This window comes from Euleptes europaea, chromosome 3 (genome assembly GCF_029931775.1).
Source record: "Euleptes europaea isolate rEulEur1 chromosome 3, rEulEur1.hap1, whole genome shotgun sequence".
Taxonomy (NCBI): Eukaryota; Metazoa; Chordata; class Lepidosauria; order Squamata; family Sphaerodactylidae; genus Euleptes; species Euleptes europaea.
In genome coordinates this window covers 112,967,130-112,994,714 of record NC_079314.1, presented here as the reverse complement: position 1 = coordinate 112,994,714, position 27,585 = coordinate 112,967,130, and the positions used below count along the sequence as shown (strand labels likewise).

The 27,585-nt window shown below is 47.6% G+C and overlaps 1 protein-coding gene across 3 annotated transcripts in view; it reads right to left on the bottom strand.

Moving 5' to 3' along the window:
- Positions 1-27,585, bottom strand: part of SOX5 (SRY-box transcription factor 5) — a 444,166-nt gene that overhangs the window by 81,581 nt on the left and 335,000 nt on the right. The gene's annotated exons all lie outside the window — the stretch shown is intronic.

Sequence of the window (27,585 nt, the reverse complement as noted above, 5' to 3'; positions counted from 1 at the left end):
CATGACGGTCAGATTTCCTATCGGTAAGAACCACTTTGACAATTGAGCATTTTTTTATGTTCACAAACATGATCCAAGGTAAATAAATAATACTTTCCTGTTCAGTGCAGCCAGTGTTTTCTGGGAAACACTCACTCATTGGCCCTAAGTGAATGAGTACTGCCTTTCCTTTTAGGAATTCTCTTCCACTGACTTTGTGGCATATTATACAGTCCCACTAGATAATGTCTAACGCCTAATAATTAGAGCATTGTTTAACTGGGTTTCCCACACTACGGCTGCTTTGTTTCCATGCTGGCCACCCTTCCCTACTTTCACCCATCTCCATAAATAGGCTCAGACTAGCTGTTAAACAGGAAATGAATGTCTTAGCTACAGCTCAACAGGGATCAGCAGAGCATCTGCAAATCCCTTGGGGATGCCAGAAAACTAGTTTTTACTCTGCTTAGAACAATACACAACATTTTAGGAGAGGTAAGAGAGGGGTGAAGGGAGGGCCGCGTGGTACCACCTGATCTCAGAAGCTAAGTAGGGTTGGTATTTGGGAGGGAGACGGCCAAGGAAGACTCAGAAGACTCAGAAGAAGAGGAGTTGGTTTTTACATGCCGACTTTCTCTAAGGGAGACTCAAACCAGCTTACAATCACCTTCCCTTCCCCTCCACACAACAGACACTCTTCTTCTTCATCCTGAACAAGATTAGGGTTGCCAGGTCTAGGTTAGGAATTTCCTGGAGATTTGGGGGTGAAGGGTTTGGGGACCTCAGTGGGCTATAATGGCATGGAGTCCACCCTCCAAAGTAGCCATTTTCTCCAGGGGAACTGAACTCTGTTGCCTGGAGATCAGCTGTAATTCTGGGAGATCTCCAGGCCCCACCTGGAGGTTGGCAAGCCAACACAGCACTGAGTATTCTAGGCAGGATGCTCTCTTTCAGCCTCGGTCTTCTCATCTGCAATATGGAGACAATTATACCCACCTAGGTGATGTTCTAGGAATTACAGGACCGCATGTTTTTCACATTCAAAAGAGCCATATTAATATAGAGTAGTATTATTTCCTTTTTCTTCCTTTAAGACAGGGGTCGGCAAACTCATTAGTCAAAAGAGCCAAATATCAACAGTACAACGATTGAGATTTCTTTTGAGAGCCAAATTTCTTAAACTTAAACTATATAGGTAGCTACATTGTTTATTAACTTAATAAACTTTAATTAAAGTTTTAAGTCTTAATTAAACTATAGGTACACTGAATAAAACTTGATATCATACTTAATAGTGATCTTATTTATTGATAAAAAATAAATTGTAAGTCCCTGCCATTTCCCCCTCCCCGTCTGGAGTCCTCGTCTGGAGGCCTGGTCAACCGCCATAAAAGCCTATTGGTAGACCTGGCCTTTGAAGGGGGACTTTTCCCCCTCCTCGGAGTACAGGTCTACCGCCAAGAAAGCCAGTGGGTAGACATGGCCTCCCAATGGGACTCAGCCGGAGGCCAGGTCTACCAAAGGAAGCCCGCCCTGCCCAACAGCTGATAGGCAGGCGGGGGGGAGGAACCGCCGAGCCGCCTGCCCAGCAATCGTGCGGCTAGAGGAGAAGGGAGGCTTTAGCCTCCCAACCATTGAGGGCAACGGAAAGGGGGACCTGGCCATTCTCCACGGCGTGGGGGGGGGAGAGACAGCGCGCCCACTCGCCTGCTCTCTCGCGCTTGCTCGCACGCTCTCTCTCTCTCTCTCTCAGGTGCGCTGGCTCCACAGCCCGGCTGCCGGCACGAGAGCAGGGGCTCCGAACCAAGTTCGGAGAGCTGGACTCAACGGGCCAAAGAGCCGCATGCGGCTCGGGAGCCACAGTTTGCAGACCCCTGCTTTAAGAAGTCTCAAACCGGCTGTGTCACTGGCCACCAAGATCAAGTTAATTCATGCCATTGTATTCCCTATTACTGTGTATGGGTGTGAAAGCTGGACAATGAAGAAAGCTGATAGGAAGAAAGTAGATTCCTGTGAAATTTGGTGCTGGAGGAGAGTGTTACAGATGGACTGCCAAAAAAAACAATCAGTGGGTTATAGATCAAATCAAGCCTGAACTGACCCTAGAAGCTAAAATGGCTAAACCGAGGCTGTCGTACTCTGGTCACATTATGAGAAAACAAGAGTCATTGGGAAGACCATCATGCTAGGAAAAGTGGAAGGCAGCAGGAAAAGAGGAAGACCTAACAAGAGATGGATTGACTCTATAAAGGAAGCCACAGCCCTCAATTCGCAAGACCTGATCGAGGCTGTTAACAATAAGATGTTTCGGAGGACATTGATTCCGAGGGTTGCCATGAGTCGGAAGCGACTTAACAGCACTTTACACACACACATTATTTCCTTAATTTTAACATAATGCATCATGAAAGGAGAAATCTATGAGCCAACAGATTCCTGGTTCAAATGTCTCCTCATTTGAGCCTAGGACTAAATGGGGGGGGGGGCACTCAGACAAACCTCAGTTTCCCCACAGTCCTGTGATAAGTAGTACAAGGTGAGCCTGGCCTTCGCCTGGGGAAGGCGGGGTATAAACTGAATAAAATAAAAAAAATAATGAAGAAATAAAGACTATGCCAGAGGTACACCTGACATAGTTGTCCAAAGATTACGGCAGAAGTACAAATGATCCACCATGAGCATTTAGAAAAATTCCTCTATAAATAAGGTTTATTCTATGTCTTGGCATTTCTTCTCCACATTACAGAGGGCTTCAGTATGCTCCGACTGCTTCCTGAAATAAGTTCAGCCATCTAAGCTTCTTTTCCCGTGAAATATTGATTTAGGAGAATGGACCAGAGACCAGAAAGGAAAACATTCTCAAAGTCCGGACGCCAGAGCTTGGGAAGAAACCGAGAAAGAACCTCCAAAGCCACGCCACACTGCTCCATTTTAAACAAACAACACGAAAACAGGTGCCGTGCTGATCGAGGTCTACCACCTCCTCTCCGCTGCAGACAACACCTACGCTGGAAGCATCCTACCACCTCAACCCCGCTCGGACAAAAAAGGAATTAATTTCAAAAAGAAGGCAGACCAAAGCGTCTCGATATCAAAACAAATTAGCAACAGGCGTTCCTTCCCACCCCCACACACCACCCCGTCCTGCTGTGGTCGCATAAAAGGGGGAAGGGAAAAAAAAAGACAGGAAGGAAAATCTGTAAAGCCCAGAATTTGAGGGGGGACAAAGTTGGAGAGAGAGTCAGAGGAGCAAGAAAGACACAAAAACGACTCGGACAACCTACGGTGGTCAGAAGGATTCCTTTTCAAAAACCACCCGCGTTTCTTCTTGATGCTGATGCTTTCATACTTGTATATCACACAGACTGTGGCATGCAGCAATTCACAGTGTTTTTGTTTGTTTGTTTGGCCTCACGGTTAGAACGGGAGGGCTGCTTGCTACATCCAACTTACAGCCCCATCCAAAGTATGTTTACTTGGGAATAAATCCCATGGAGTTCAGTGGGACTTCCATCCTGCTAACTTATGTAGCTAGGACTTCAGATTTCGTCAAAATACAGCGGAAGGTATGTTCTGACGTCATCGATACTTTCTCGGAAGTAAAAAAAAAAATCCAAAAATCCAAAATAAAGGTATCTTCAGCAACAAACAATATAAAAACTATAAAATTCAGCTCTAGGGGTAAGATCCCCCACCACAATCTATTTATTTATTAACTATATTTATACCCCACCTTTCTCCCTAATGGTGACCCAAAGAGGGTCATAATTCTCGTCTGCTTTATACTCATAACAACACCACGAGGTAGGTTAGACAGAGAGCATGCGACTGGCCCCCAAGATCACCCAGCAAGCTTTCATGGCACAGTGGGGATTCAAACTTGGATCTCTCAGATCCTAGTATGACACTCTAACCACTATACCAAGCTGGCTCTCATACCTTTAACAGATTTTGCTATCCTCTGAGAAAGCTTCTTTGCCATTACTCAAAATTCCTCAAATGTTTTGTATGAGTAGGAAACCCAACAGCCCCTTTCGGTTTTGATTTAGGAGTTGTATTGCTGCAATCAGACAACTCAGCAAACCATGGCTTGCTGTGCATGAGTCCAGTACTTGAGTCCCATCTGTCCCTGCTCTCTCCTCCTCTTGTGCTCTATTGTGAACGAAGACTTCCTAGCTTGTAACAAACTGCAGTTCGTTGCAATATTCAAATCCGATGCTTTGACAAACAGTGGCTTGTTTCTTGCTTACAAACCAGAGTGTTCAACCAGAATCAAACAATTACTTTTGTTCAAGTGGCTGATTTGAATACCACAACCAATGTAGTCAACCTTCAGGTGGGACCTGGAGATCTCCAGCTATTACAATTGATCTCCGGACAACAGAGATCTTTTTCCCTGGAGAAAATGGCTACTTTGGAGGGTAGACTCTATGGCATCGTACCGTCCTGAGGTCCTTCCCCTCCCCAAATCCCAATATTTTAAATAATTTTGTGCACCTGGGGCATCTTAACTGGCCTGCTCACGTGCCATTTTATTACCCTTTGTGGGCTCTCAAAAGGTTTTGGATTTCTGCACTCGTCTTGTTAGTGGCTTCCTTGAGGCACCTGGTTGGCCACTGTGTGAACAGACTGCTGGACTTGATGGGCCTTGGTCTGATCCAGCAGGGCCCTTCTTATGTTCTTATGGAGCCTTTTGGATATCTGAATTCTGAATAAGGGATACTCAACCTGTATACGGTGTTAAAGAAGAATCAAACCTTCAGAGAGGAGGTCTGAGCTACCATCACACCATCAGCATGCTGGGTATTGCCAGAAAATATTCAACTCACAATGAGTCCTAGTTCTAGCAGTGTGAATAGAGAAGGAGGTGACCATGTATGGAAAGCCAAGCTACCTCTCTACAAGATCTAAGCTACTTTATCCACTGAAAAACAAAATCTGCCCTTAAATGGCACACCATATCAAGAGTCAGACAATTCTATGGATTTTCTTTCTCAAAAGACATCAGCTTCCCTTAGGATATTGCCAGCAAGACAATGACAGCCTTAATGTTTGCATGGGGTTATCATTAAAATAAAAGGCAGTCTGAAGATGTCAGTTATGAACCGTCAAGGAATAGCTGAGAGCGAGCTTTTGACAGCCTTCTTGAAACAGGCCTGGGCTAGAAGTGGGGGGCTTGTGGCCAAGCCGGGAGGCGGATTAAAGGTCTCCCGTCCTAAAGCTCTTCTTCTTGTTTTCCATATCTTGCGTTTATAGCTTCTGGGAGAGATGACTGTGTTCTGTCTGAGTGACGGCAATGCATTTGGAAATGCTCTCAAATCAACATTCATTTTCGATCTGGACCAGAATAGACGGACCAGAAGAGAGTTGTGGAGTTTTCCGTGACAACTGCCCCCAAACGGCTTACAATTTCCTTCCCTTCAATTTTCCCAACAACCATCCTGTGAGGTAGGCTAGGCTTAGAGTATGTGGCTGGCCAAAGGTCACACCCAGCAGGCTTCCATTAAAACCTTGTTCTCCTAAGTCCTAGTTTGACACAATAATCACTACACCGGAGGTCCGCAACCTTTTTGATCCTGCGGGCACCTTTGGAATTCTAACACAGCGTTGGGGGCGGAGCCATGAAATGGCTGCACAAAATGGCTGCCACAGCAGGCGGAGCCAACCACAAAGTGGCTACTGCGGGTTACCTTCAATTACACAGCGCAGATCCTTGTGTTGTGGTGGCAGATGCTGCCAAAGCCACATTAAAAAAATAATCTGCTGAGCCAATCAAATCTCCAGCGGCCAATCAGAAGTCTTGCAGTACATGATGCAGGTCATGCATGACTTGCATAGAGCTGGGAAAGCCGACAACAGGAAAGGAGGGAAGAGGAGAGGTATACTAAACACTACACCGTTTTCATTAATTGGAGATGTCAAGTAAAACACGCACTCAGTTTTATTTCACTCACGGAAGATGGTAGGAGTGTGCATGACAAAGAAGAAGAAGAGTTGGTTTTTATATGCCGACTTTCTCTACCACTTAAGGGAGAATCAAACCAGCTAACAATCACCTTCCCTTCCCCTCTCCGCAACAGACACCTTGTGAGGTAGGTGGGGCTATGAGCGCTGTGACTAGCCCAAGGTCACCCAGTTGGCTTCACGTGGACGAGTGAAGAAACAAATCCAGTTCACCAGATTAGCGCCCGCCGCTCATGTGGAGGAGTGGGGAATCAAACCCAGTTCACTAGATCAGAGCCCACCACCCCAAACCACAGTTCTTAACCACTACTCCACGCTGGATCTCTTTTACTTACTCTCCAGCTGATAGAAATCAGTTCACTTGGAGGAAATGGCCGCTTTGGCAACTGGACTCTATGGCATTGAGGTCCCTGCCCTCCCCAAACCCTGCCCTCCTCAGGCTCAGACCCAAAACCCTCCTGCCAATGGCGAAGAGGGACCTGGCAACCCTATCGTCCACCTACCCCTCTCCCCTGCCAGTTGCCAGGGGGTACCTGGTAACCCTATCTCAGATCCTAATTTGACGTGCTAACCACTATGCCACGCTGGCTCTCAATATCAACATATCAAAATACACATATCACTTACACAAATATCGTACGCATGTGAATCGTGTGCGCGTCCGCAGAAGCCAAGAGCCATAGAGATTCACAAAGGGACTACTGGAAGGATACAGAATGGAACGCCGGACACAGCAAAACAACAGAACAAACAGAAAAGGGGATGAGTGACGGTTGCTCTGCCCTAGTCCCTGGGGGTGCTTTTGAAAGTAAATCATTTCTAGACTTAGCCCAGCATTCAATCATTCTTTTTCTGTGGAAGGGGAGGAACCATCAAAACAAGAAATAGAGCTACGTTTACAGGAATATTTAACAGAAATGTTACTTTTCTGCATCTTCTGTAACCACTTTATGATGCCACGTCCGTCCATCCACCCACTCCCCTTCTGATATACTCTTCTCTCCCTGCAAAAATATTTGTGAGAAGTCTGTGTTGGGGGGGGGGGGGAGTAATCTTCAGAGATACTTTAGGGAGTGTCATGCGCCAGTTTCTCCGCGGATCTGTCAGGTTGAGTCTCATCTGTCTTTACAACTCCATTGGTGTCATCTTGGCGCAGAATCACATAATGCGGCAGGGCTGACAGAGGCAGGACGGGGCTCGTCATTTTGCCGCATGTCAGCTGGAAGGCCGCACAGATGCATGTGTCGTGCATCCCTCTTGGCTTCCTGCCTCGCCTCTCTCCAGGACTCCGATGCCAAAATCGTTCACCTGACTTCCCGACCGTGCAGCCCAAATCCATGTGCTGGCGTCCCCTCCCCATCTGCACGCTATACGTTTGCCTTCTCCTTATCATCTCTCCAGTTGCTTTCCCCACCCTTAGTTCTCCGCTCACAAATTCAGATGTATCCCTGCCGGTAGATTTCCCTCCTCTAATTCTCCTGCCTGAGATTCACCACCAATCTCACTCTCATGCCTGGAACTCAATCCCAGAAATCTCAAATGGTTTGCAGAGAGTCAGCGTGGTGTAGTGGGTGGTTTGGTGGACTCTAATCTGAAGAACCGGGTTTGGATCCTCACTCCTCCACATGAGCAGCGGACGCTAATCTGGTGAACCGGATTGGTTTCCCCACTCCTACACACGAAGCCAGCTGGGTGACCTTGGGGTAGTCACAGTTCTCCTAGAGCTCTCTCAGCCCCATCTACCTCACAGAGTGTCTGTTGTGGGGAGGGGAAGGTGATTGTAAGCCGGTTTGATTCTTCCTTAAGTGGTAGAGAAAGTCGGCATATAAAAACCAACCTTTTGTCTTCTTCTTTTGACCATTCAGCCCAATTTAATAGGGCTGCCAAACAGGTAGTGGATGGTGATCTCCTGGGATTACAACTGATCTCCAGGCAACAGAGATGGAGAAAAATGGTCACTTTGGAAAGTGGACTCTATGGCATTATACCCCATTGAAGTCCCTCTCCTCCCCAAACCCTGCCCTCCTCAGGCGCCACCCCCAAAATCTCCTGGTATTTCCCAACCCAGAGCTGGCAACCCTACAATTTAAAGATTTCTCTGCTTCAGAAGGCCTTTGGTTGGCTGGTTCTCTGCTGAGGTTATTAAGATGTTTTTTAAAAATTGATTTCATTGTTGTTTCAATACACTGTTGTTTTAATCCCCGCTTTTAGTAGAATGCTGTCGTAAGCCTTCTGATGCTTTCACTAGTTTTAGTTTGAAGAAGAATGCGCTATCGAGATGCAGCCGACTCACGGTAACCCCAACTGTGGGGTGTTCAAGGCAAGAGATGAGAAGAGGTGGTTTGCCATTGCCTGCCTTGCATAGCAACCCTAGAGGTTTCCCATCCAACTACTGACTGGTCTTTTGTCCATGGGAGTTTTACCTGGGTTTTGTGGCTCTCTTGACCCTAGGGTTGCCAACCTCCAGATACTAGCTGGAGATCTCCTGCTATTACAACTGATCTCCAGCCGACAGAGATCAGTTTCCCCGGAGAAAATGGCTACTTTGGCAATTAGACTCTCTGACATTGAAGTACCTCCCCTCCCCAAACCCTTCCCTCCTCAGGCTCCACCTCTAAAACCTCCCGCCGGTAGCGAAGAGGGACCTGGAAACCCTACTTGACCCACACTTTTGTGATCTGAGTCCTAAAAATGCTATGTGAGTTGTTGTTTGCCCTGGAGAAAGTCCTGGCGTTTCCTAAGTACTGCAGAATCATCAACAGAAATCCCGAAGTGTCTGAGTTCCTGCCCCTTGAAAATGTTGCTTTGTAATTGGCTGTAGTGCTTACTGTGAGAAAAATGTCACACACACACCCCCACCAGCTCCCCTCTCCCGCTCTTTGGCTTATGAATGGAAATAGGGACTATTTGACCTGGGCTGTTCTCAGGAGAGATCGAAGAATCGTATTACAACCGGATCGGAAAGACCCGGACATTGTGCGGGCTGGGTGCGAGGTCATCTTTAAGGGATGGAAAACGAAAAACTGAGCTGGACCAGTGGAGAAAGGAAGCCAAAGTGCTCATGCATAAAAGATCACCATGACCAATCCTGCTTAGCTCCTAAGCCCTGATGAAATCTTGGCTATTGTTTCTTTCATAATAATGTATTTTATACAGTTTTTAGTTTTGAAGCTAAAATTGGTGGATCGTGTGAGTGTGTGTGTGTGTGTGTGTGTTGCACTGAGTTAGCTTTCTTGCCTTTTGGGGGTTTATAAGTATATTTTATGTTATATTCTTTTGATGTTTACCCTAAAGGCATTTTCTCTTGAAGTTATACATTTTTATTGATTCCCCAGAGGAAGAGTATCAAAACGCGTCCAGGATTTGAATGACATATTTTTGTGACTGCAAACAGGAGTTTTCCTATTAAAAATAATTGTATTGCATATTCTTTGGCTCTGCTTTTGTCCTCTGCCCATCTACCACTGCACCACTAACACCTGCCAACGCCATTCTAAATGGGATGGGCAGCCGATGGAATGGCTTGCTGTACCACATTCTTCTCCTCACAGCCTACGTTTAGTTTGAGAAGAGATCAAGTGATGTATCGTGGGTGGCAACCATGTGCAATAGTTCCCAAATGGCGAGGGTAACTGCAATATCAATCTTCAGCAGTATTGCTCATGCTCATTCCAGCATTTTCTAGCTCTCTTCTCACTGGACTGGAAGTCAGATTGGGTTATATGAAGAGGGAAGGGGCAATAGGTGTTTCTTTACTTTCTCTACCTTTTAAGGAGAATCAATCTGGCTTACAATCACCTTCCCTTCCTCTCCCCACAACAGACACCTTGTGAGGTAGGTGGGGCAGAGAGCTCTAAGAGAACTGTGAGTAGCCCAAGGTCACCCAGACGGCTTCATGTTTAGGAGTGGGGGAAGAAACCTAGAATCACAGAATCATAGAGTTGGAAGGGACCACCAGGGTCATCTAGTCCAACCCCCTGCACTATGCAGGAAATTAACAACTACCTCCCCCCACATCCCCAGTGACCCCAACCTGGTTCAATTAGGGTTGCCAGGTACCCCAGCAACTGCGGGAGGGTGGGGGTGGACTTACATGCAGGAAAATTAAGCCTAGGCCTGTATTGCTGGCCATGTGGGGACACTCTGGTATTTGGGCAACAACTCTATGGTAGAAGTCATTTTTACCGTAGAGGTTTTGCCCAAACTCCAGAGCGTTCCTGCATCACCAGCAACATGATGACATCACTGCTGGTGTGCGCTGGAAGTGATATCGGCATGTTGCCAGTGATGCAGACGGAGGCCTAGTTTTCCTGCAAGAAAGTCCCCTGCCAGCCAGTTGATTGGAGCCGGGGAGAGGGGCCCCATAGTGAGGGATCCTCTGCCCCCAATGGGGGCCTGGCAACCCTACCACTAACTGCTATTTGGAGACATTTTAAGGGGAGATGCAAGGACTGAACCTGTGCCTCTCAGTATGCAAAGCGTGTCCTCTACCACCCAGCCACGCTCTCTCTTCTTTCCTAATGGCCCTAGTTGGGAATTCTGGAGAACATTCAACATTAGGCCAATGCTCACTTGAACCTTTTCTTGCCAGCTGCAGATGCAAGAATATTCCGGAGAGGTTTTACTCTTCTTCTTTTTTAAACTGCAGAATTGTGTTAGCTCTACAATGAGTTAAACCCGCTGGAAAAGTCTGAACACCAACAGGACCATCAGTTTTGTTTCACATTTTTATGCTGCCCTACAGTTACGTTTTTATGGCCCAGCTTGGAATTTCTGGCCAGCTGGATGCAGCAACACTATATGCTATCCTAATGGCTATAAAAAAAAAAGAGTGAGGGTTTGGCTTGTGGTCCAGTAGATAGGCAATAAAATGACTGTTCCTCTGCTCACTTTATGCACCAAATAGGGCTTTGGTGACTAATATTTGGTTTTCTTTTTCTCTTTTAAGTAAGGATGTACCCCAGCTAACCCCCAAATTCCACATTCTGGGAGCTCTGTAGGTGTATAGAAGCTGGAGCAAAGGGGAGTGTTTTATTCACCATCTCTGCCAAGAAACAAAATTCTCTCAGTGCTGGATGCTTACAGTTACCAATGAATAGGGTTGCCAGGTAGGGCTGTTGAGTCAGTAAAAACCGAACCGGAAAAATACCGAATAAATGCAAATTCGGTAAATTTCCGGTCTATAAAATCCAGGAGGTTGGCAAAGGCGAATTTGCCATTCCGGAATATCCGGCTTTCTTTGTCTCCTTCGGGGGCATTGTTACAGGTAGAGGTCCCAAATTTTCATGGTAGCTGGAAGGGACTCTTCTTGCAAGAACCCCCAAGTTTGGTAAAGATTGGGTCATGGGGTCCGGAGTTATGGGGTCTGGAAGGGGTCACCTCATCCTCCTCCATTCAAATACATTGGCAAAGTGGCTGAGTTCAGAGGCTTTAATGTGATGTTTGCAATGTATCTGAATGGAGAAGCTGGGCTTTAAACGGTAAGTTCACCCCATACCTCCAGAGAGAAAAAGTGCATCACACTGTCACTCTATGAAGGCACCGAGCAAACTCTCCCACCCACCGTTTAAAGCCCAGCTTCTCCATTCAGATACGTTGGCAAGATCATATTAAAAAGTCAATGCATTTGAATGGAGGAGGATGGGGGCGACCCCTTCCAGACCCCATAAATCCGGACCCCTCGACCTAATCTTTACCAAACCTGGGGGTCCTTGCAAGGAGAGTCCCTTCTAGCTACCCTGAAAATATGGGATTTCTAACTACAAAAATGCTTCCGCAGGAGCTGCAAAAAGCCACGAAATGAATTTATTTGTTTAAATGGCCGAATTATTCAGGAATCCCGAATTTAAAGCAGAATTCCCACCTATACCAGTATCGGGGAATTCGGCATTCAGGTTTTCCTGAATTAAAAAAGGCCATTTAAACCCAAACCGAATTAAACCGATTTTTTTTGTTTTCAACAACCCTATTGCCAGGTCCCTCTTCACCACTGGCGGTAAATTTTGGGGGGCGGAGCCTGAGGAGGGCGGGGTTTGGGGAGGGACTTCAATGCCACAGAGTCCAATTGCCAAAGCGGCCATTTTTCTCCAGGGGAACTGATCTCTATCGGCTGGAGATCAGCTATAACAGCAGGAGATCTCCAGCTAGTATCTGGAAGTTGGCAACCCTATCCATGAAGTGGTTATTTGTTACTAATTGCCTCTTGTGTTTCCTACAAGGACCTCAACATGTAAGACCTATGGTCCTATTTGTCCTCATTCCATGGTATTTAAAAGCCAAAACACTGGATAAAAATCTCAGAACTGGGAATGGGACGGTATTAATGAAGAGTTGCACAAATATTGTTTGGTAATGACACTTCCCACCCTTGCAACCGCACTAGGGAGCCAAGATCCAGTTGGGGCTTCTTCTTTCTTTATTAAAAATACTGCTAGCAGCCAAACATATACAAAAAATGATTTCCTACAGCCAAAACAAATAAAAATACAACAAAACAAGAGTGACCCTACAACAATGTTACACAAATTGACCCTTAAAACACTTGTTATGAAAAAAATCTGTTTTTAGACTATCACAAAGTCATTTGTAGCAACTTTACCCAACAAAGTTTGCTGGATTTTAATAGCGGTGGCACAAAACTTAGCAGTGTCGATAGAGACCCTAGGATTTTCATCTGTGAGCAGCTTTTTAGCCTGCTGCGCATCCGAGCAGCCTGGAAGCTTATTTAGCCCGGGCAGAATAGATTTAGTACGAATCTCCTTATAAAATGGAGATCTGGAGATCTTTTGGAATTACGACTGATCTCCTTATAAAAAAGGAGATCTGGAGATCTTTTGGAATTACAACTGATCTCCACACTACGTCGATGAATTCCCCTGGAGAAAACGGCTGCTTTGGAGGGTGGGCTCTATGGCATTATACCCTGCTGAGGTCCTTTCAATCTACAGACCCCGCCCTCCCCAGGCTTAACCCCCAAAATGTCCAGGAATCTCCTAACCCAGAGTTGGCAGCTCTAAACCCCACAGTTTGCATCTGGTAGCGCATTTTCTGAGCAAAACTGTACAAGGATGAAAGAGGTTATCCCCTTCTTACTCTGTATTATGGGGCCACAGGTATCAGGTATTCGATTTTCTAAAATCACTATGAAGGTCCGTAGGAGGGGGAATCAAATCACATATGCCATAGCTGGAATAAAACATTTTCTTTCTCATCCCCAATTCCTCCATTTATGCTGATTTTTTAGACTGTAAGATCTTTGGCCCAGGAACCTGTCTTCAAACAAAACTGACAAGAAGAAGCAGAAGACATTCTGATCTCCGTAGAACAAGAATGGGATATAGATTTTCCAGGTCCCTCCTCACCACTGATGGGAGTTTTTTTGGGCGGAGCCTGAGGAGGGCGGGGTTTGGGGAGGGACTTCAATGCCATACAGTCCAATGGGCAAAGCGACCATTTTCGCCAGGGGAACTGATCTCTATCGGCTGGAGATCAGTTGTAATAGCAAGAGATCTCCAGCTACTACCTGGAGGTTGGCAACCCTAATGAGATAATAAAAAATAGTGACATAAATAAAAAATGATAATTGTATTAATTGCTCAGATGGTGGTCAGAGAGAGAGAGAGAGAGAAAGAGAGAGAGAGAGAGAGAGAGAGAGAGAGAGAGAGAGAGAGAGAGAGAGAGAGAATAATGCAAGAGCAAGACCCCTTTTTCCTTTAGGATTCAAGCCAGTGTTTAAGATGCTATTTTGACTCCAAGGGAATCAGACTCTATACATCCAGCTGCTTGTAGCCGTTTGCTGCTTACTCTGGATCGCATTTGATTTTCCTTCTCGCAACCTTCTGCTGAAGGTACTCGGAAAAGAGCATGCATGAATACAAAAAAATTGACTCGGACAATCTGTGTGCCATAGCCACTGACCAGCGGAAGGGGATGCCATCTGACTTGGGCAAAGGGTCACGATCAGGTCAAAAGGAAAGCAGCCGGGAATTGGAAATTTCTCGCTACATTTCACGCTGAATTGGCCTCGTTTTCTCCCAGGCTGCGGGCATGTGCGCCGTGCCTTGCCCGGCACCAAGAAGCATTTAGCCAAGTCTGTGAGCTGCAGCAGGAAACTCATGGGAGAGCAGGCAGGCCTTGCGAGGGAGGCTAAATGGCAGTCGCCTTGGCCCGTTAGCAGGTGGATAAATGCCACCTGCCTTGCCGTAAGGCTACAACGAGGAGGAAGAGAGATTTCACGCCAGGCAGGAGAACACAACTGTGACATTGTTCTCTTGCTCTTTGTTAAGAGGCGTGACCCAGAGGCCGTCGGTGCCAATGGGAGGCCAAATACATGGCTAAAAATGTATACCCTCCATGCTATGAAATCTCACAGAGCTGCTGCGAGCACAAAGACTCCATATTATATGTAAGAACTGGGGGACAATTTTTAAAAATACACCCTATATATCTAAGGAACAAAGGGGATCAGGTCATTCTTACTTCCTCCTTTCTGGTCAATCCCACAACTGGAGTCCCAGGAACCGGAGGATGAGGAGGAGGAGGAGGAGGAAGAAGAAGAATAATCAAACCAACCTACAATCCCCTCCCCACAACAGACACCCTGTGAGGTAGGTGAGGCTGAGAAAGTTCAGAGAGAGCTGTGACTAGTCCAAGGTCACCCAGCAGGCTTCATGTGTAGAAGTGGGGAAACAAATCCAGTTCACCAGATTAGCCTCTGCTGCTCATGTGGAGCAGTGGGGAATGAAACCCGGTTCGCCAGATCAGAGTCCACTGCTCCAAACCACCGCTTTAACCACTACACCACACTGGCTCTCTTTAGGGTTGCCGTCAGTGGCTGCATGTTTGGGTAACTGACAGAGGGCCAACCCCCATCTTAGGGTTGACAACAGGGTTGCATGGCTTGGTGACTGGTGGGAGATAGGGGGAGGCAGGAAGTTACTGCAAGGGGGCGGTGATTTTCATCGGGTCACAATGACATCGCTTCCGGTGCAACTGGACAAGTGCTAGAGCGTAGCCCTGGTGTGAAGTCAGTGCATCTGGATCATGAACACATAAGCACACATGAAGCTGCCTTCTACTGAATCAGACCCTTGGTCCATCAAAGTCAGTATCGTCTACTCTGACCGGCAGCGACTCTCCAGGGTCTCAGGCAGAGGTCTTTCACATCACCTACTTGCCTAGTCCTTTTAACTGGAGATACCGGGGATTGAACCTGGGGCCTTCTGCATGTCAAGCAGATGCTCTACCACTGAGCTACGGCCCTTCCCCATGTGTGTAGGAGTGGGGAAACCAACCCGGTTCACCAGATTAGAGTCCACTGCTCATGTGGAGGAGTGGGGAACCACTCCTACAACACCAGTGGAAGATGTTAAGTAATCCTGTCCAGTCTAGCATTCAAACAACCAGTGAGGACCACTGATAAACCCTTTGCCAAGTTGGCAGTTGCCCACGTCTTTAAGGGGCTCCAAGGAATGCCCTCAAGCTTTCAGTAGATTTAATGGAGGATCCTCGGCAGTTTCCTGCCAACGACTCTCAGCATTTCTGAGGCCAGCAATTGTTCCATCTGCCACAGCAGCTGACTTTGAGAATCCTTGCCGAAAAGCGAGAGCAGCAGTAAGTTCTCCTCGGAGGACGAAAGAACATTTTATGAGTCTGTCCTTCCTCCAAGCGCCGTTGGCTCCTACCTTGCGGTAGCCTCAGGTGGAACCACCTCCCGCTCTAGGAAGACTTGAACGTATTTCTCCCCTCCGCAGCCAGTATAAACACAGGCCTGCAGATGGGGTCTGAGCAAAACAACAGCTTCTTGAAGGTCATCTGTTTGAACAGATCCAGGATGCATATTTGGCCTAATGCGATTTTATGAAGTCTTCTCCATCCCTAAGGGATCACGGATCACAAAGATTTTTCCTGGGCGAATTTACAAGGGAAGAAGGGAGAGGGCGCTTAAACCCCAGACTGGACTTGGCTAGGAAATTGCCCAAATAAACCAGCAATCTAGTGACCAAAATCCAAGGGGAGAGTTGTGGGTCTGTGAAACGATATGCACACATTGCGTTTTATGCACATTATTTTGTGTGTCCATGTGTATGAGGTTTGTCTGCAAACCTAGGATCTACCTGCTCAGGGGGGAACACCCCTGTTTCCAAAGGATAAGATGCGTGTTTAACTCTTATTTTACTAGGGTTCCTTTTATTTTAGAATGAGCAATATCATTCATTGTATTCCAAGTGTTCCCTCTCTGAGAGCTGAGAATGTACTTACCATGAGCAAGGCTAGACTGTGAGCCCTACGCAGTCACCCTCCAAACAAGAACTTTTCAGCTTGAGATTTCTGAGATAAGTGACTTGAGCTGGCAGTTCTTACCTGTGCGCCGAAGGATCCACTCTGCAACCAGCCTAAAAGTAGGGCTGCCATCCCCCTGGTGGGGGGGGGTCACTGCTAGTAGGGTTGCCAGGTCCCTCTTTGCCACCGGCGGGAGGTTTTTGGGGTGGAGCTTGAGGAGGGCAGGGTTTGGGTTGGGGAGGGACTTCAATGCCATAGAGTCCAATAGCCACAGCGGCCATTTTCTCCAGATAAACGGATCTCTGTTGGCTAGAGATGAGTTGTAATAGCAGGGGATCTCCAGCTAGTACCTGGAAACCCTACCTGGAGAAAATGGCTGCTTTGGAGGGTGGACTCTATGGCATTATATTCTGCAAAGGTCCTTCCCCTCCCCCTAATATCGCCCTCCCCAGGCTCCACCCGCAAATCTCCAGGAATTTCCCAACCTGGAGTCGGCAACCCTGTTCCAAAATAATCTTCTCACTCCTTTCCTCCTTCCCTAAAAACACCCACCCCCTTGTATTAAAGCACCCTAGCAGAGATTTAACTGCCCCCATTTTATCTCTAGAGCTACCCCCATTGTCTTCTGGGCCCTTTTCAAAAGGCTTCTCTTAATTACCACAAGAAACCCCGGAAAAGATTAAGTCAGATCACTGTGTGTTATAAACCATGGTGTGCCCATGCTTCATATAGGGTTGCCAACCTCCAGGTGGCACCTGGAGATCTCCCGCTATTACACTTGATCTCCAGATGACCAAGATCAGTCCTCTTGGAGAAAATAGCTGCTTTGGAGGGTGGATTCTATGGCATTATACCCTGCTGAGGTACCTCCCCTCCCCAAACCCGGCCCTCCCCAGGCTCCAGCGAGAGCCAGCGTGGTGTAGTGATTAAGAGCGGTGGTTTGGAGCAGTGGACTCTAATCTGGAGAACCGGGTTTGATTCCCCACTCCTCCACATGAGCAGCGAAGGCTAATCTGGTGAACTGGATTGATTTTCCCACTCCTACACACGAAGCCAGCTTGGGTGACCTTCGGCTAGTCACAGCTCTCTCAGCCCCACCTACTTAGAAGAATCATAGAGTTGGAAGGGACCACCAGGATCATCTAGTCCAACCCCCTGCACAATGCAGGATATTCACAACTACCTCTCCCCCACACCCCCAGTGACCTTTACTCCATGCCAAGAAGATGGCCAAGATGCCCTCCCTCTCATCATCTGCTTAAGGTAATAGAATCAGCATTGTTGACAGACGGCCATCTAACCTCTGCTTAAAATCCTCCAGGGAAGGAGAGCTTACCACCTCCCGAGGAAGCCTGTTCTGCTGAGGAACCGCTCTAACTTCACAGGGTGCCTGTTGTGGGGAGGGGAAGGTGATTGTAAGCCAGTTTGGTTCTCCCTTAAGTGGTAGAGAGAGTCAGTATATAAAAACCAACTCTTCTCCTTCTTCTTCCCCAAATTTGCCAGGTATTTCCCAATCTAGAGCTGGCAACCCTAGCTGCAGCTCAAAACTCTGCACACCCGTCATCGCCACCCCACTCCACAGGCGGATCAGGTGACCTTTCTCCGCGTGGGCTCACTCTCCCCGTGTGCTGCAGAGGACAGACAAAGTGATATGTCTGTCATACGCCATTACCATTAGAACAGAATCTTGTTCTTTTATTACAACTGAACTCTGCCGGATTTCTCAGCAGGAATGCTAAGTGAAATCAATGTCTTGGATTTCCAGCGTGAGCTCGGAGGTCACAGCCACTCTATCATTTCTCAGCGTTATCCGTTTCCTCGGCCGCCGATGCCCCCCTTCCCGCCTCTCTCTCTGAGACTCCAACTGGCACGCAGCAGATTGAAAACAGCAGGCTTCAGAAGGATCACGCTGCACAATTTTACAGCCTTTTGGAACATCCACCCCCCTTCACTATATCACACACATACATCCTTGGGACCACTTCTCTCTCCCCCCCCCCCCTCCATCCCGCTTTCAATTTGCGGATAAATTTAGCTTCTGTCCTGAACCACCCAAGAAAAAGAGCTTTTTAAAAAAGTAGAAGACTGAAGGAAGCTTTTCTCCCTCTCTCATAATACTAGAACGCGGAATCATCTGCTGAAGCTGGGGGGTGGGTGGGTGAGAGATTCAAAACTGATAAAAGGAAGTTTTTCTTTACACAACGCATAGTTCAATTGTGGAACTCCCTGCGCCAGGATGTGGTGATGGCTGCCAACTTTGAAGGCTTTAAGAGGGGAGTGGACATGTTCACTTAGGGCTATTTAGGGTTACTGGTCAAAACGGATACTAGTCATGATGCTTACCTATTCTCTCCAGGATCAGAGGAGCATGCCTATTATATTAGGTGTTGTGGAGCACAGGCAGGACAATGCTGCTGCAGCCGTCTTGTTTGTGGGCTTCCTAGAAGCACCTGGTTGGCCACTGTGTGAACAGAGTGCTGGACTTGTTGGGCTTGGTCTGATTCAGCATGGCTTTTCTTGTGTTCTTATGAAGAGGAGAACGGATTCAGGTTGTAGTTGGAGGCAGATTAGATTTACTGACAGGTGGGGCCTTTTGAATTACCAGGAGCGCTACAAAGTAAACATGGGCTGAGCTATAAAATCAGATCTGGGATTTTCAGACACAGGAATCTCCTTTAATAAACTGCTGAAGGCTTGCAGGAAACTCCTTGTAAACTATACTTGATACTTGATACTTACAGGACAATGATCTTGATACTTACAGGACAATGATTAGCACATTGCCTTTGATACTTTTTGCAGGACAATGATTCAGCTCAAACCCAACCCCTTTCTGACTATATATATTACTCTTCCTACACACTTGACACTGAGAGACACTGTCCTTCAGTGTTACTCCTCTGAAGATGCCTGCCACAGCTGCGGGCGAAACGTCAGGAAAGAAAATACCAAGACCACGGTTACACAGCCCGGATAACCTTCAAGAACCAATATCCTTGTAAACTGTACACAGGGGGTGGGGAAGTGCCCTTGCTTGGTTGTGCAAATAACTGGTGTGAGTGTGAGGAGTGGGGGGCTGGCTACCCATAGTTCTCCTTGGCAATGGGCAGGGGGGAATTAGCGGGTTGTGGGGCCCCTTGCTGGGAATGTGCTGATGTTGTTGAAGTCACTTCCTGTGTGTACCACAAGTGACATCAGCACGTCGTGCCAGCAACACTCGGGCCTTTGGGCAAGACTCTACGGTTAGGGTCTCACGGATCAAAATCCATCTTTCCAAGCCTCGACACACTGCAATGTGTCACGAAAGCCTCCAAGTGCAGTCTGAGTTAAAGTATGAAAGGATGTGTCCAATAGGGTTACCAACCTCCGGCTGAGACCTTGAGATCTCCTTGAGTTACAACGGATCTCCAGACTACGAAGTTCACTTCCCCTGGAGTTAGGGTTGCCAACCTAGCTGGAGATCTCTGGCTATTGCAACTGATCTCCAGGTGACAGAGATCAGCTCCCCTGGAGAAAATGGCCTCTTTGGCTATTGGACTCCATGGCATTGAAGTCCCTCCCCTCCCCAAACCCCGCTCTCCTCAGGCTCCGCCCCAAAAACCTCCTGTCAGTGGCGAAGAGGGACCTGGCCACCCTATCTATGTTTTAACCACAGAGTTTTTCAGAGCATCCCTGGCATCTACCAGCAACATGCTGACGTCACTTCTGGGAGCAGGGAGAGCAATGACAGCACGTCGGGGTGCTCCTGATGTCCCCCACCCTGTTTACACCATTCCCACCCACCCCCGCCGGCCAGCTGAGCAGTGACAGGGGTGGCTGCTTGGGGCGGGGGATCCCGCACCTTCAGTGGGCGCCTGGCAACCCTAGCTACGGACAGTGAACTTCTGTCCTGCTTCCTGTGCTCAGTTTATAAGGGCATTTTCACACATAGAATCGTAGAGTTCGAGGGGACCACAAGGGTCATCTAGTCCAACCCCCTGCACAATGCAGGAAATTCACAACTACCTCCCCCACACACCCCCAGTGACCCATACTCCATGCCCAGAAGATGGCCAAGATGCCCTCCCTCTCATGAACTGCCTAAAGTCATAGAATCAGCATTGCTGACAAATGGCCATCTAGCCTCTGCTTAAAAACCTCCAGGGAAGGAGAGCCCACCACCTCCCGAGGAAGCCTGTTCCACTAACCTGTTCTGTTCTGTCAGTTAGAAAATTCTTCCTAATGTCTAGACGGAAACTTTTGAATTAATTTCAACCCGTTGGTTCTGGTCTGACCTTCTGGAGCAACAGAAAACAACTCGGCACCCTCCTCTATATGACAGCCCTTCGAGTACTTGAAGATGGTTATATCCCCTCTCAGCCTTCTCCTCGTCAGGCTAAACATACCCAGCTCCTGAATATTTATGCTGAATAATGCACATCCAATCCACTTTCAATGCACTTTAATGATTGTTTGCAAGTGGATTTTGCTGTTTCACACAGTAAAATCCGGCTGCAAAGTGGATTGAAAGTGCATTATTCGGCGTGTGTGAAAGTTAAATATTTTTTGGGGCAGGGGGGTTTGCACATTTTTACAACCACCATTTGTACTACCAGGCGAGTGCCTCAAAATGGATATATGAAGTTGCTTATTCAGGCCAAATTCATATTCTATCCTGTCTCTAAGGCTCTCCGTGGTATACATACAGGGGATTATCCCTTTTATTATCGTAACAATCCTACAAAGTAGGTTAGGCTGAAGGAGAGCAAGTGGTCCAAAGTCACCCAATCAGCTTTGTGGCCAGACTATGGATTTGACGGGTTCATGCTGACCCGGCCCTTCCTCTCAGGAGCTCAGAATGGTGCACCTGGCCCTTTTCCCTCATCCAATCCTCACAACAACCCTGTGAGGCAGTTTAGCCTGAGACAGAGAGAGAGAGAGTGACTGGATGATGGACACCCGGTGAACTTCACAGCAGAGTACAGATGTGAAAAGGAGTCACCTTGGTTGTAGTCCAACACTCTAAACACCACATTCCACTGACTATGCTTCAAGCTCAAGTCTCCTTGATCTAAGGACATCACCATAACCACTACCCTACACAGTTTTCCTGCTGACCTTTCTCAGTTTACCAGAGGTATGCAAACGGATGATGAACACATGAACACATGAAGCTGCCTTATACTGAATCAGACCCTTGGTCCATCCAAGTCAGTATTGCCTACTCAGACCGACAGCAGCTCTCCAGGGTCTCAGGCTGAGGTCTTTCATATCACCTACTTGCCTAGTCCCTTTAACTGGAGATGCCGGGGATTGAACCTGGGTCCTTCCATATGCTAAGCAGATGCTCTACCACTGAGTGACGGCCCCTCCCCAGTGTGGGAGCTAATATGGTGTAGTGGTTAAGAGCGGTGGACTGTTTAGAACTATATTATATGATTATTACATGGTATTTCAGTATAACTATACTATGTGAATAGGCTAAAGCAGGGGTCCTCAAACTTTTTAAACAGAGGGCCAGTTCACTGTCCCTCAAACACTGTTGGGGGCCGGACTATACTTTTTGCAGGAGGGTGGTTGTGGCTAATGGGAGTCAGTGTGGCTCTCCTGTCCTCGCGGTTTGTCTCTCTTTCTTCTTCCCTCCCATGTGTAGGGAGCTGGGAGGAAGTGAACGGTCGTCACATGAACACATGAAGCTGCCTTATACTGAATCAGACCCTCGGTCCATCAAAGTCAGTATTGTCTACTCAGCCCGGCAGCGGCTCTCCAGGGTCTCAGGCAGAGAGGTCTTTCACATCACCTACTTGGGACCTGCTGCATGCCAAGCAGATGCTCGACCACTGAGCCATGATCTCAGGCTGAGGTCTTTCAATTCACCTACTTGCCTGGTCCCTTTAATTGGAGATGCCGGGAATTGAACCTCGGACCTTCCGCATGCTGAGCAGATGCTCCAGCACTGAGTCAGGGCCCCTCCCCTGATCTCTGTTGCCTGGACATCAGCTGTAATCCCAAGATATCTCAAGGCCGCACCTGGAGGGTGGCAACCCTATTTTAACCTCCCCATTGCACACAAAGAGCTCCGCCTGATCCCCCCCAGGGATCAGGGATCTCCCCCTCTCTCCCTCCCTCCGCCCCCGTCTCACCGGAAGCGCCCCCCGCAGTGCTGGCACTGGTCGCCCACCCAGCCGGGCTGGCACTCGCACTGGCTGGTGCTGGGCTGGCAGTGCTCTCCGTTGGCGCAGGGCTTGTCGCACTCCTTCACCTCCATCAAGGCGGCTGCCGGAGCCAGCAGGAGGACGAGGGCGCCCAGCAGGAGAAGGAAGGCGGTGGCCATCATCGCCACTGCGCTGTCCGCCGGTCGCGGCTGCCTCTGGCAGCGTCGCTCCATTGTCTCAGCTCAGGCGGCGGCTGCTGTGAGAGGCTCGGCGGTCAGTCCGCCACGGCTGGCGCACGGATGGTGGCCGGAGAGGGCTCCCGCTGTGGCGCGGCTTCCTGGGAGCAACAGTGGCCGGGCGAGCTCATCCCCTCCCACGCTAAGCGTCACTTTCTTTTTTCCCCCACAAAGGGGGGGAGAAAAGGTCGTTGCTCCGCCCCGGCACATCCCTCGGGGATCAACACACTTCTTCCCAGCATTACCTTGTGGCTCAATTTTTAAAAGGGGCCGGGTTCAGGACCCTGACGGGCCGGATCCGGCCCTCGGGCCGTAGTTTGAGGACCCCTGGACGAAAGCATATATTAGGTTAACATAAGAACATAAGAAAGGCCCTGCTGGATCAGACCAAGGACCATCAAGTCCAGCAGTCTCTTCACACAGTGGCCAACCAGGTGCCTCCAGGAAGCCACAAACAAGACAAGTGCAGCAGCACCATCCTGCCTGGGTTCCACCGCACCCAAAATAATAGGCATGCTCCTCTGAAACTAGAGAGAATAAGTATGCAGCATGACTAGTATCCATTCTAACTAATAGCCATGAATACCCCTCTCCTCCATGAATATGTCCACCCCCTTCTTAAAGCCCTCCAAGCTGGCATATATCATTAGATTTATAAAATACATAGTATAATTACACATTGCTACATACTTTATTATATGGGCTAACAGAAAGGCTTACTGCACTTAAGCGGAACTATATAACAATAAGAATTGTAACTCATGTATCCTGCAAGAAGATATGTCAGTGTGTTTAGATTCCCCCCTCTTTCTGTTTCAAAGTTTGTTTATATTTTATATTTTAGACACACAAACAATTTTCTAGAATACTAGAAGGTATGGATTGTTATAGAATCGATACAAATAACAGCTGATAAATGTCACAGCTATGCGAAATGTATGTATGTTGTGTGCTTTGTTTTATGTTGTGTTGAAAATAAAAAGTTTTTTTTTTAAAAAGAGCTCTAATCTGGAAAACTGGGTTTGATTTCTCTACATGAAGCCTGCTGGGTGACCTTGGGCCAGTCACAGTTTTCTCTGAACTCTCTCAGCCCACACGGAGGCAGGCAATGGCAAACCACCTCTAAACATCTCTTAACTTGAAAACCCTATGGGGTTGCCATGACTTGACGACACTTTCTACCACCACCACCATGCAATCAGATATTAACTAAATAGAACCTGAACTGGAGGAACCTGCCTGCCTGCCTGTCTGTCTGTCAAGGCGGATTACACAGAGTGAGTCAATACAATCAACAAGATGGGACATTCAATAATGTGAGAGCCAGCGTGGTATAGTGGTTAAAAGAGGTGGTTTGGAGAGGTGGACTCTCATCTGGAGAACCGGGTTTGATTCCCCACTCCTCCCCATGAGTGGCGGACGCTAATCTGGTGAACTGGATTTGTTTCCCCACTCCTACACACGAAGCCATCTGGGTGACCTAGGGCTAGTCACTCTCTCTCAGCCCCACCTACCTCACAGGGTGTCTGTTGTGGGGAGGGGAAGGGAAGGTGATTGTAAGCCGGTCTGAGTCTTCCTTAAGAGAAAGTTGGCATATAAAACCAACTCATATAAAAAAACAAGCTCCACGCAACTCAGCCGGAGAGGGTCCATCCGTTCCCTGCCTGGAAGAGACGGCCGTCTAAACAGGCATTCTGATCACAGGCTAAGATGAGCTCAGAGGATCTGATTATTCCCCCCCCCCAAAAAAAAGGGTCACTCATGGAGGGGAAGGAACAGTCCCGCGAATACGTTTGACTGCAGTTCTTAAATCTGATGCTGTTACCACAACGACATCTGTCCTCTCATCCATCACTTCTGTCCCCAGGAACCTACAGGTAATTGAACATTCAATGGGCATTATTTATTTGCGTGTCTATTTTTAATCCGGGCCTCTTCTTTACCGTTAGGCTAAAAATATGAGGCGCCGCTCTGTCACTTCAAGGAATCTGCTGTGACGCGATGGAAGAGCACGGACAGTGCGCTAGAGGACACTGGATGGAGGGGAAAGAGAGAGCATGTTTTCATCGAGCTTTCTGTCATTGCTGAACGAAAAGTGCAACCAACTACAGAGCACCCAAGAGTGTACCCAACCCAGTGTGGTGTAGTGGTTAAGAGCAGTGGTTTGGAGCGGTGGAGTATAATCTGGAGAGCCGGGTTTGATTCCCCACTCCTCCACATGAGCGGCGGAGGCTAATCTGGTAAACGGGATTTGTTTCCCCGCTCCTCCACACAAAGCTAGTTGGGTGACCTTGGGTTAGCCACAGCTCTCTTAGAGCTCTCTCAACAGGCACCTTGTGAGGTAGGCGGGGCTGAGAGAGTCCTCAGAAAACTGTGACCAGCCCAAGGCCACCCATGATAAGAACATAAGTAAAGCCATGCTGGATCAGACCAGGCCCATCAAATCCAGCAGTCTGTTCACACAGTGGCCAACCAGGGGCCTCTAGGAAGCCCACAAACAAGACAACTGCAGCAGCATTGTCCTGCCTGTGTTCCACACCACCTATTATAATGGGCATGCTCCTCTGATCCTGCAGAGAACATAAGAACATAAGTAAAGCCGTGCTGGATCAGACCAAGGCCCATCAAATCCAGCAGTCTGTTCACACAGTGGCCAACCAGGTTCCTCTAGGAAGCCCACAAACAAGACGACTGCAGCAGCATTATCCTGCCTGTGTTTCACAGAACAGCAGTACTTTGAGTATTTGAAGAGCTATCACTTAGAGGAGGGCAGGAAGCTGTACCTGTTGGCAGTAGAGGATAGGACTCCCAATAATGGGTTTAAATTTTGGGCTGGATAATAGGAATTTTTTTTAATAGTAAGAGTTGTTTAACAGTGGAATCGGCTACCTAGGGAGGTGGTGATCTCCCCTTCGCTGGCAGTCTTTAAGCAGAGGCTGGACAAACACTTGTCAGGGATGCTCTAGGCTTTTTCTGCATTGAGCAAGGGGGGTTGGATTAGATGGCCTGTATGGCCCAACTCTATGATTCTATTAGTAAGAAATCAAACCTGGTTCTCCAGATTAGAGTCTGCTGCTCATGTGGAGGAGTGGGGAATCAAACCCGGTTCTCCAAATTAGAGTCTGCTGCTCTTAACCACTACACCACGGTGGGATATCAGCTGAACTTGAGACATTGTGCATGCAAAGAAGATTCCCTAATACTGAGCCCCAGTTCTTTCTCTCTGAATCCTACAATTTAGGATTAAACCAGAGAAGACACTGACTGGTCTGTGATTAGATCTACAGTACATTAAAAACCTATTTTTTAACTTATGTAATCTGCCCTGATTACAGACATCATTATAATACACCTAGAAATCCTGACTCTGGATTTAAGTTCAAAGGGCTGCAAAGATGCTATAGGGTACAGAGTGGTTTGTTGCAACCGTAGAACAGTACCATTTATACTTGGTGATGACAGCTATTAGTATTACTATTGATCATCATCATCGTCATCATTACCAATAAATTTCAAATGATAATATTCAGCCTGTTCCTTTGGAAGAGAAGATCAAGGGGACTCACAGAAAATCCACAAATTTATAGAAGTTGGTGCACGCATCAAGTGCACTAGGCATGCGCCAGGCATGACCACAGATGACTCAGTAATTAAATGGCTATTCACATTATCAGATACAGAAGTGGCATCTTCCAAGCCAGGAATGCTTGCAATTCATTACATGTATTTCATTAGAACATTTGTGACTTTCTTTCCCCCATTCAGAAAAAACAGCTAACCCCCCTATAAAACACTTTTTAATGAATACTTCCCTCCAAATTCAGACCCCGCTATACACCTCCACTCTGGAACAATTCTCCTGCAATCTACCCAGTGTCGGCAGGAAACTCTTGCAAAATAGCACGGCCTTCCTTCAGAAGTAAAAAAGAGCAAGAGTCCAGTAGCATCTTAGAATCATAGAATCATAGAGTTGGAAGGGACCACCAGGGTCATCTAGTCCAACCCCCTGCACAATGCAGGAAATTCACAACTACCTCCCCCACACTCCCCCAGCGACCCCTACATGCCTAGAAAATGGCCAAGATGCCCTCCCTCTCATGATCTGCCTAAGGTCATAGTATCAGAATTGCTGACAGATGAGCTAGCCTCTGCTTCAAAACTTCCAGGGAAGGAGCACTTACCACCTCCAAAGGAAGCCTGTTCCACTGAGGAACCACTCTAAAGACTAACCGCTCTTAAAGACTAACAAAATTTCTGACATGGTATGAGCTTTCGTGACCCACAGCTCCCTTCTTCACAGCTCATGTCTTCTATCAGAAGGTCAGTTCTGAATGGGCTGTCCTTTGTTAAGCCTTTCCACAGCAGTGGGGCTACAACTGAAAAGCCACTGTCTTGGGCAGAAGGGTATCACACCCCCCCGGGGGGAGAGACATAGGAAATAACAACAGCCCAGAGGGATATTACCGGTCTACGGGTTCATACAGGGAGAGAGAGTCCTTCAGCTATGTGGGCTCCAGTTCTTGAAGGGCTTGAAAGGTAAGAACTGGCCCCTTGGACTGAATACGGAAATGAACAACCAGCAGCTTCGTTACTGACATAATACGTGCTCATCTGTTAACTCCAGGCAACCATTGGGAAGCCCCACATGGAGCATGTTACGGTAGCCCAACCACAAATTTACAGAAGCCTGGGACCAAGGCCAGGTCAGCTGACTATCAAGGAGGAGGGCTTACTGGTGAATAAGATGAAACCAAGAGAAGGAGCTTTAAAGCAGCAACCAAGAGAAGGAGCTTTAAAGCAGCATGTTATTACAAACTCTTGTTTATAAGTTACATAGGTCATTTATGCATGGGAGTTTTACCTGAGGTTCATTGCTCGCTGGACCCACACTTTCCTGTTGGGAATCTATGCACCAGCATTCTCCAAGCTCAAATCAAGTCCCCGCCCCTTTAAATGCTGCTTTGTAATTGCCTTACTTTGCAGTGCTCACT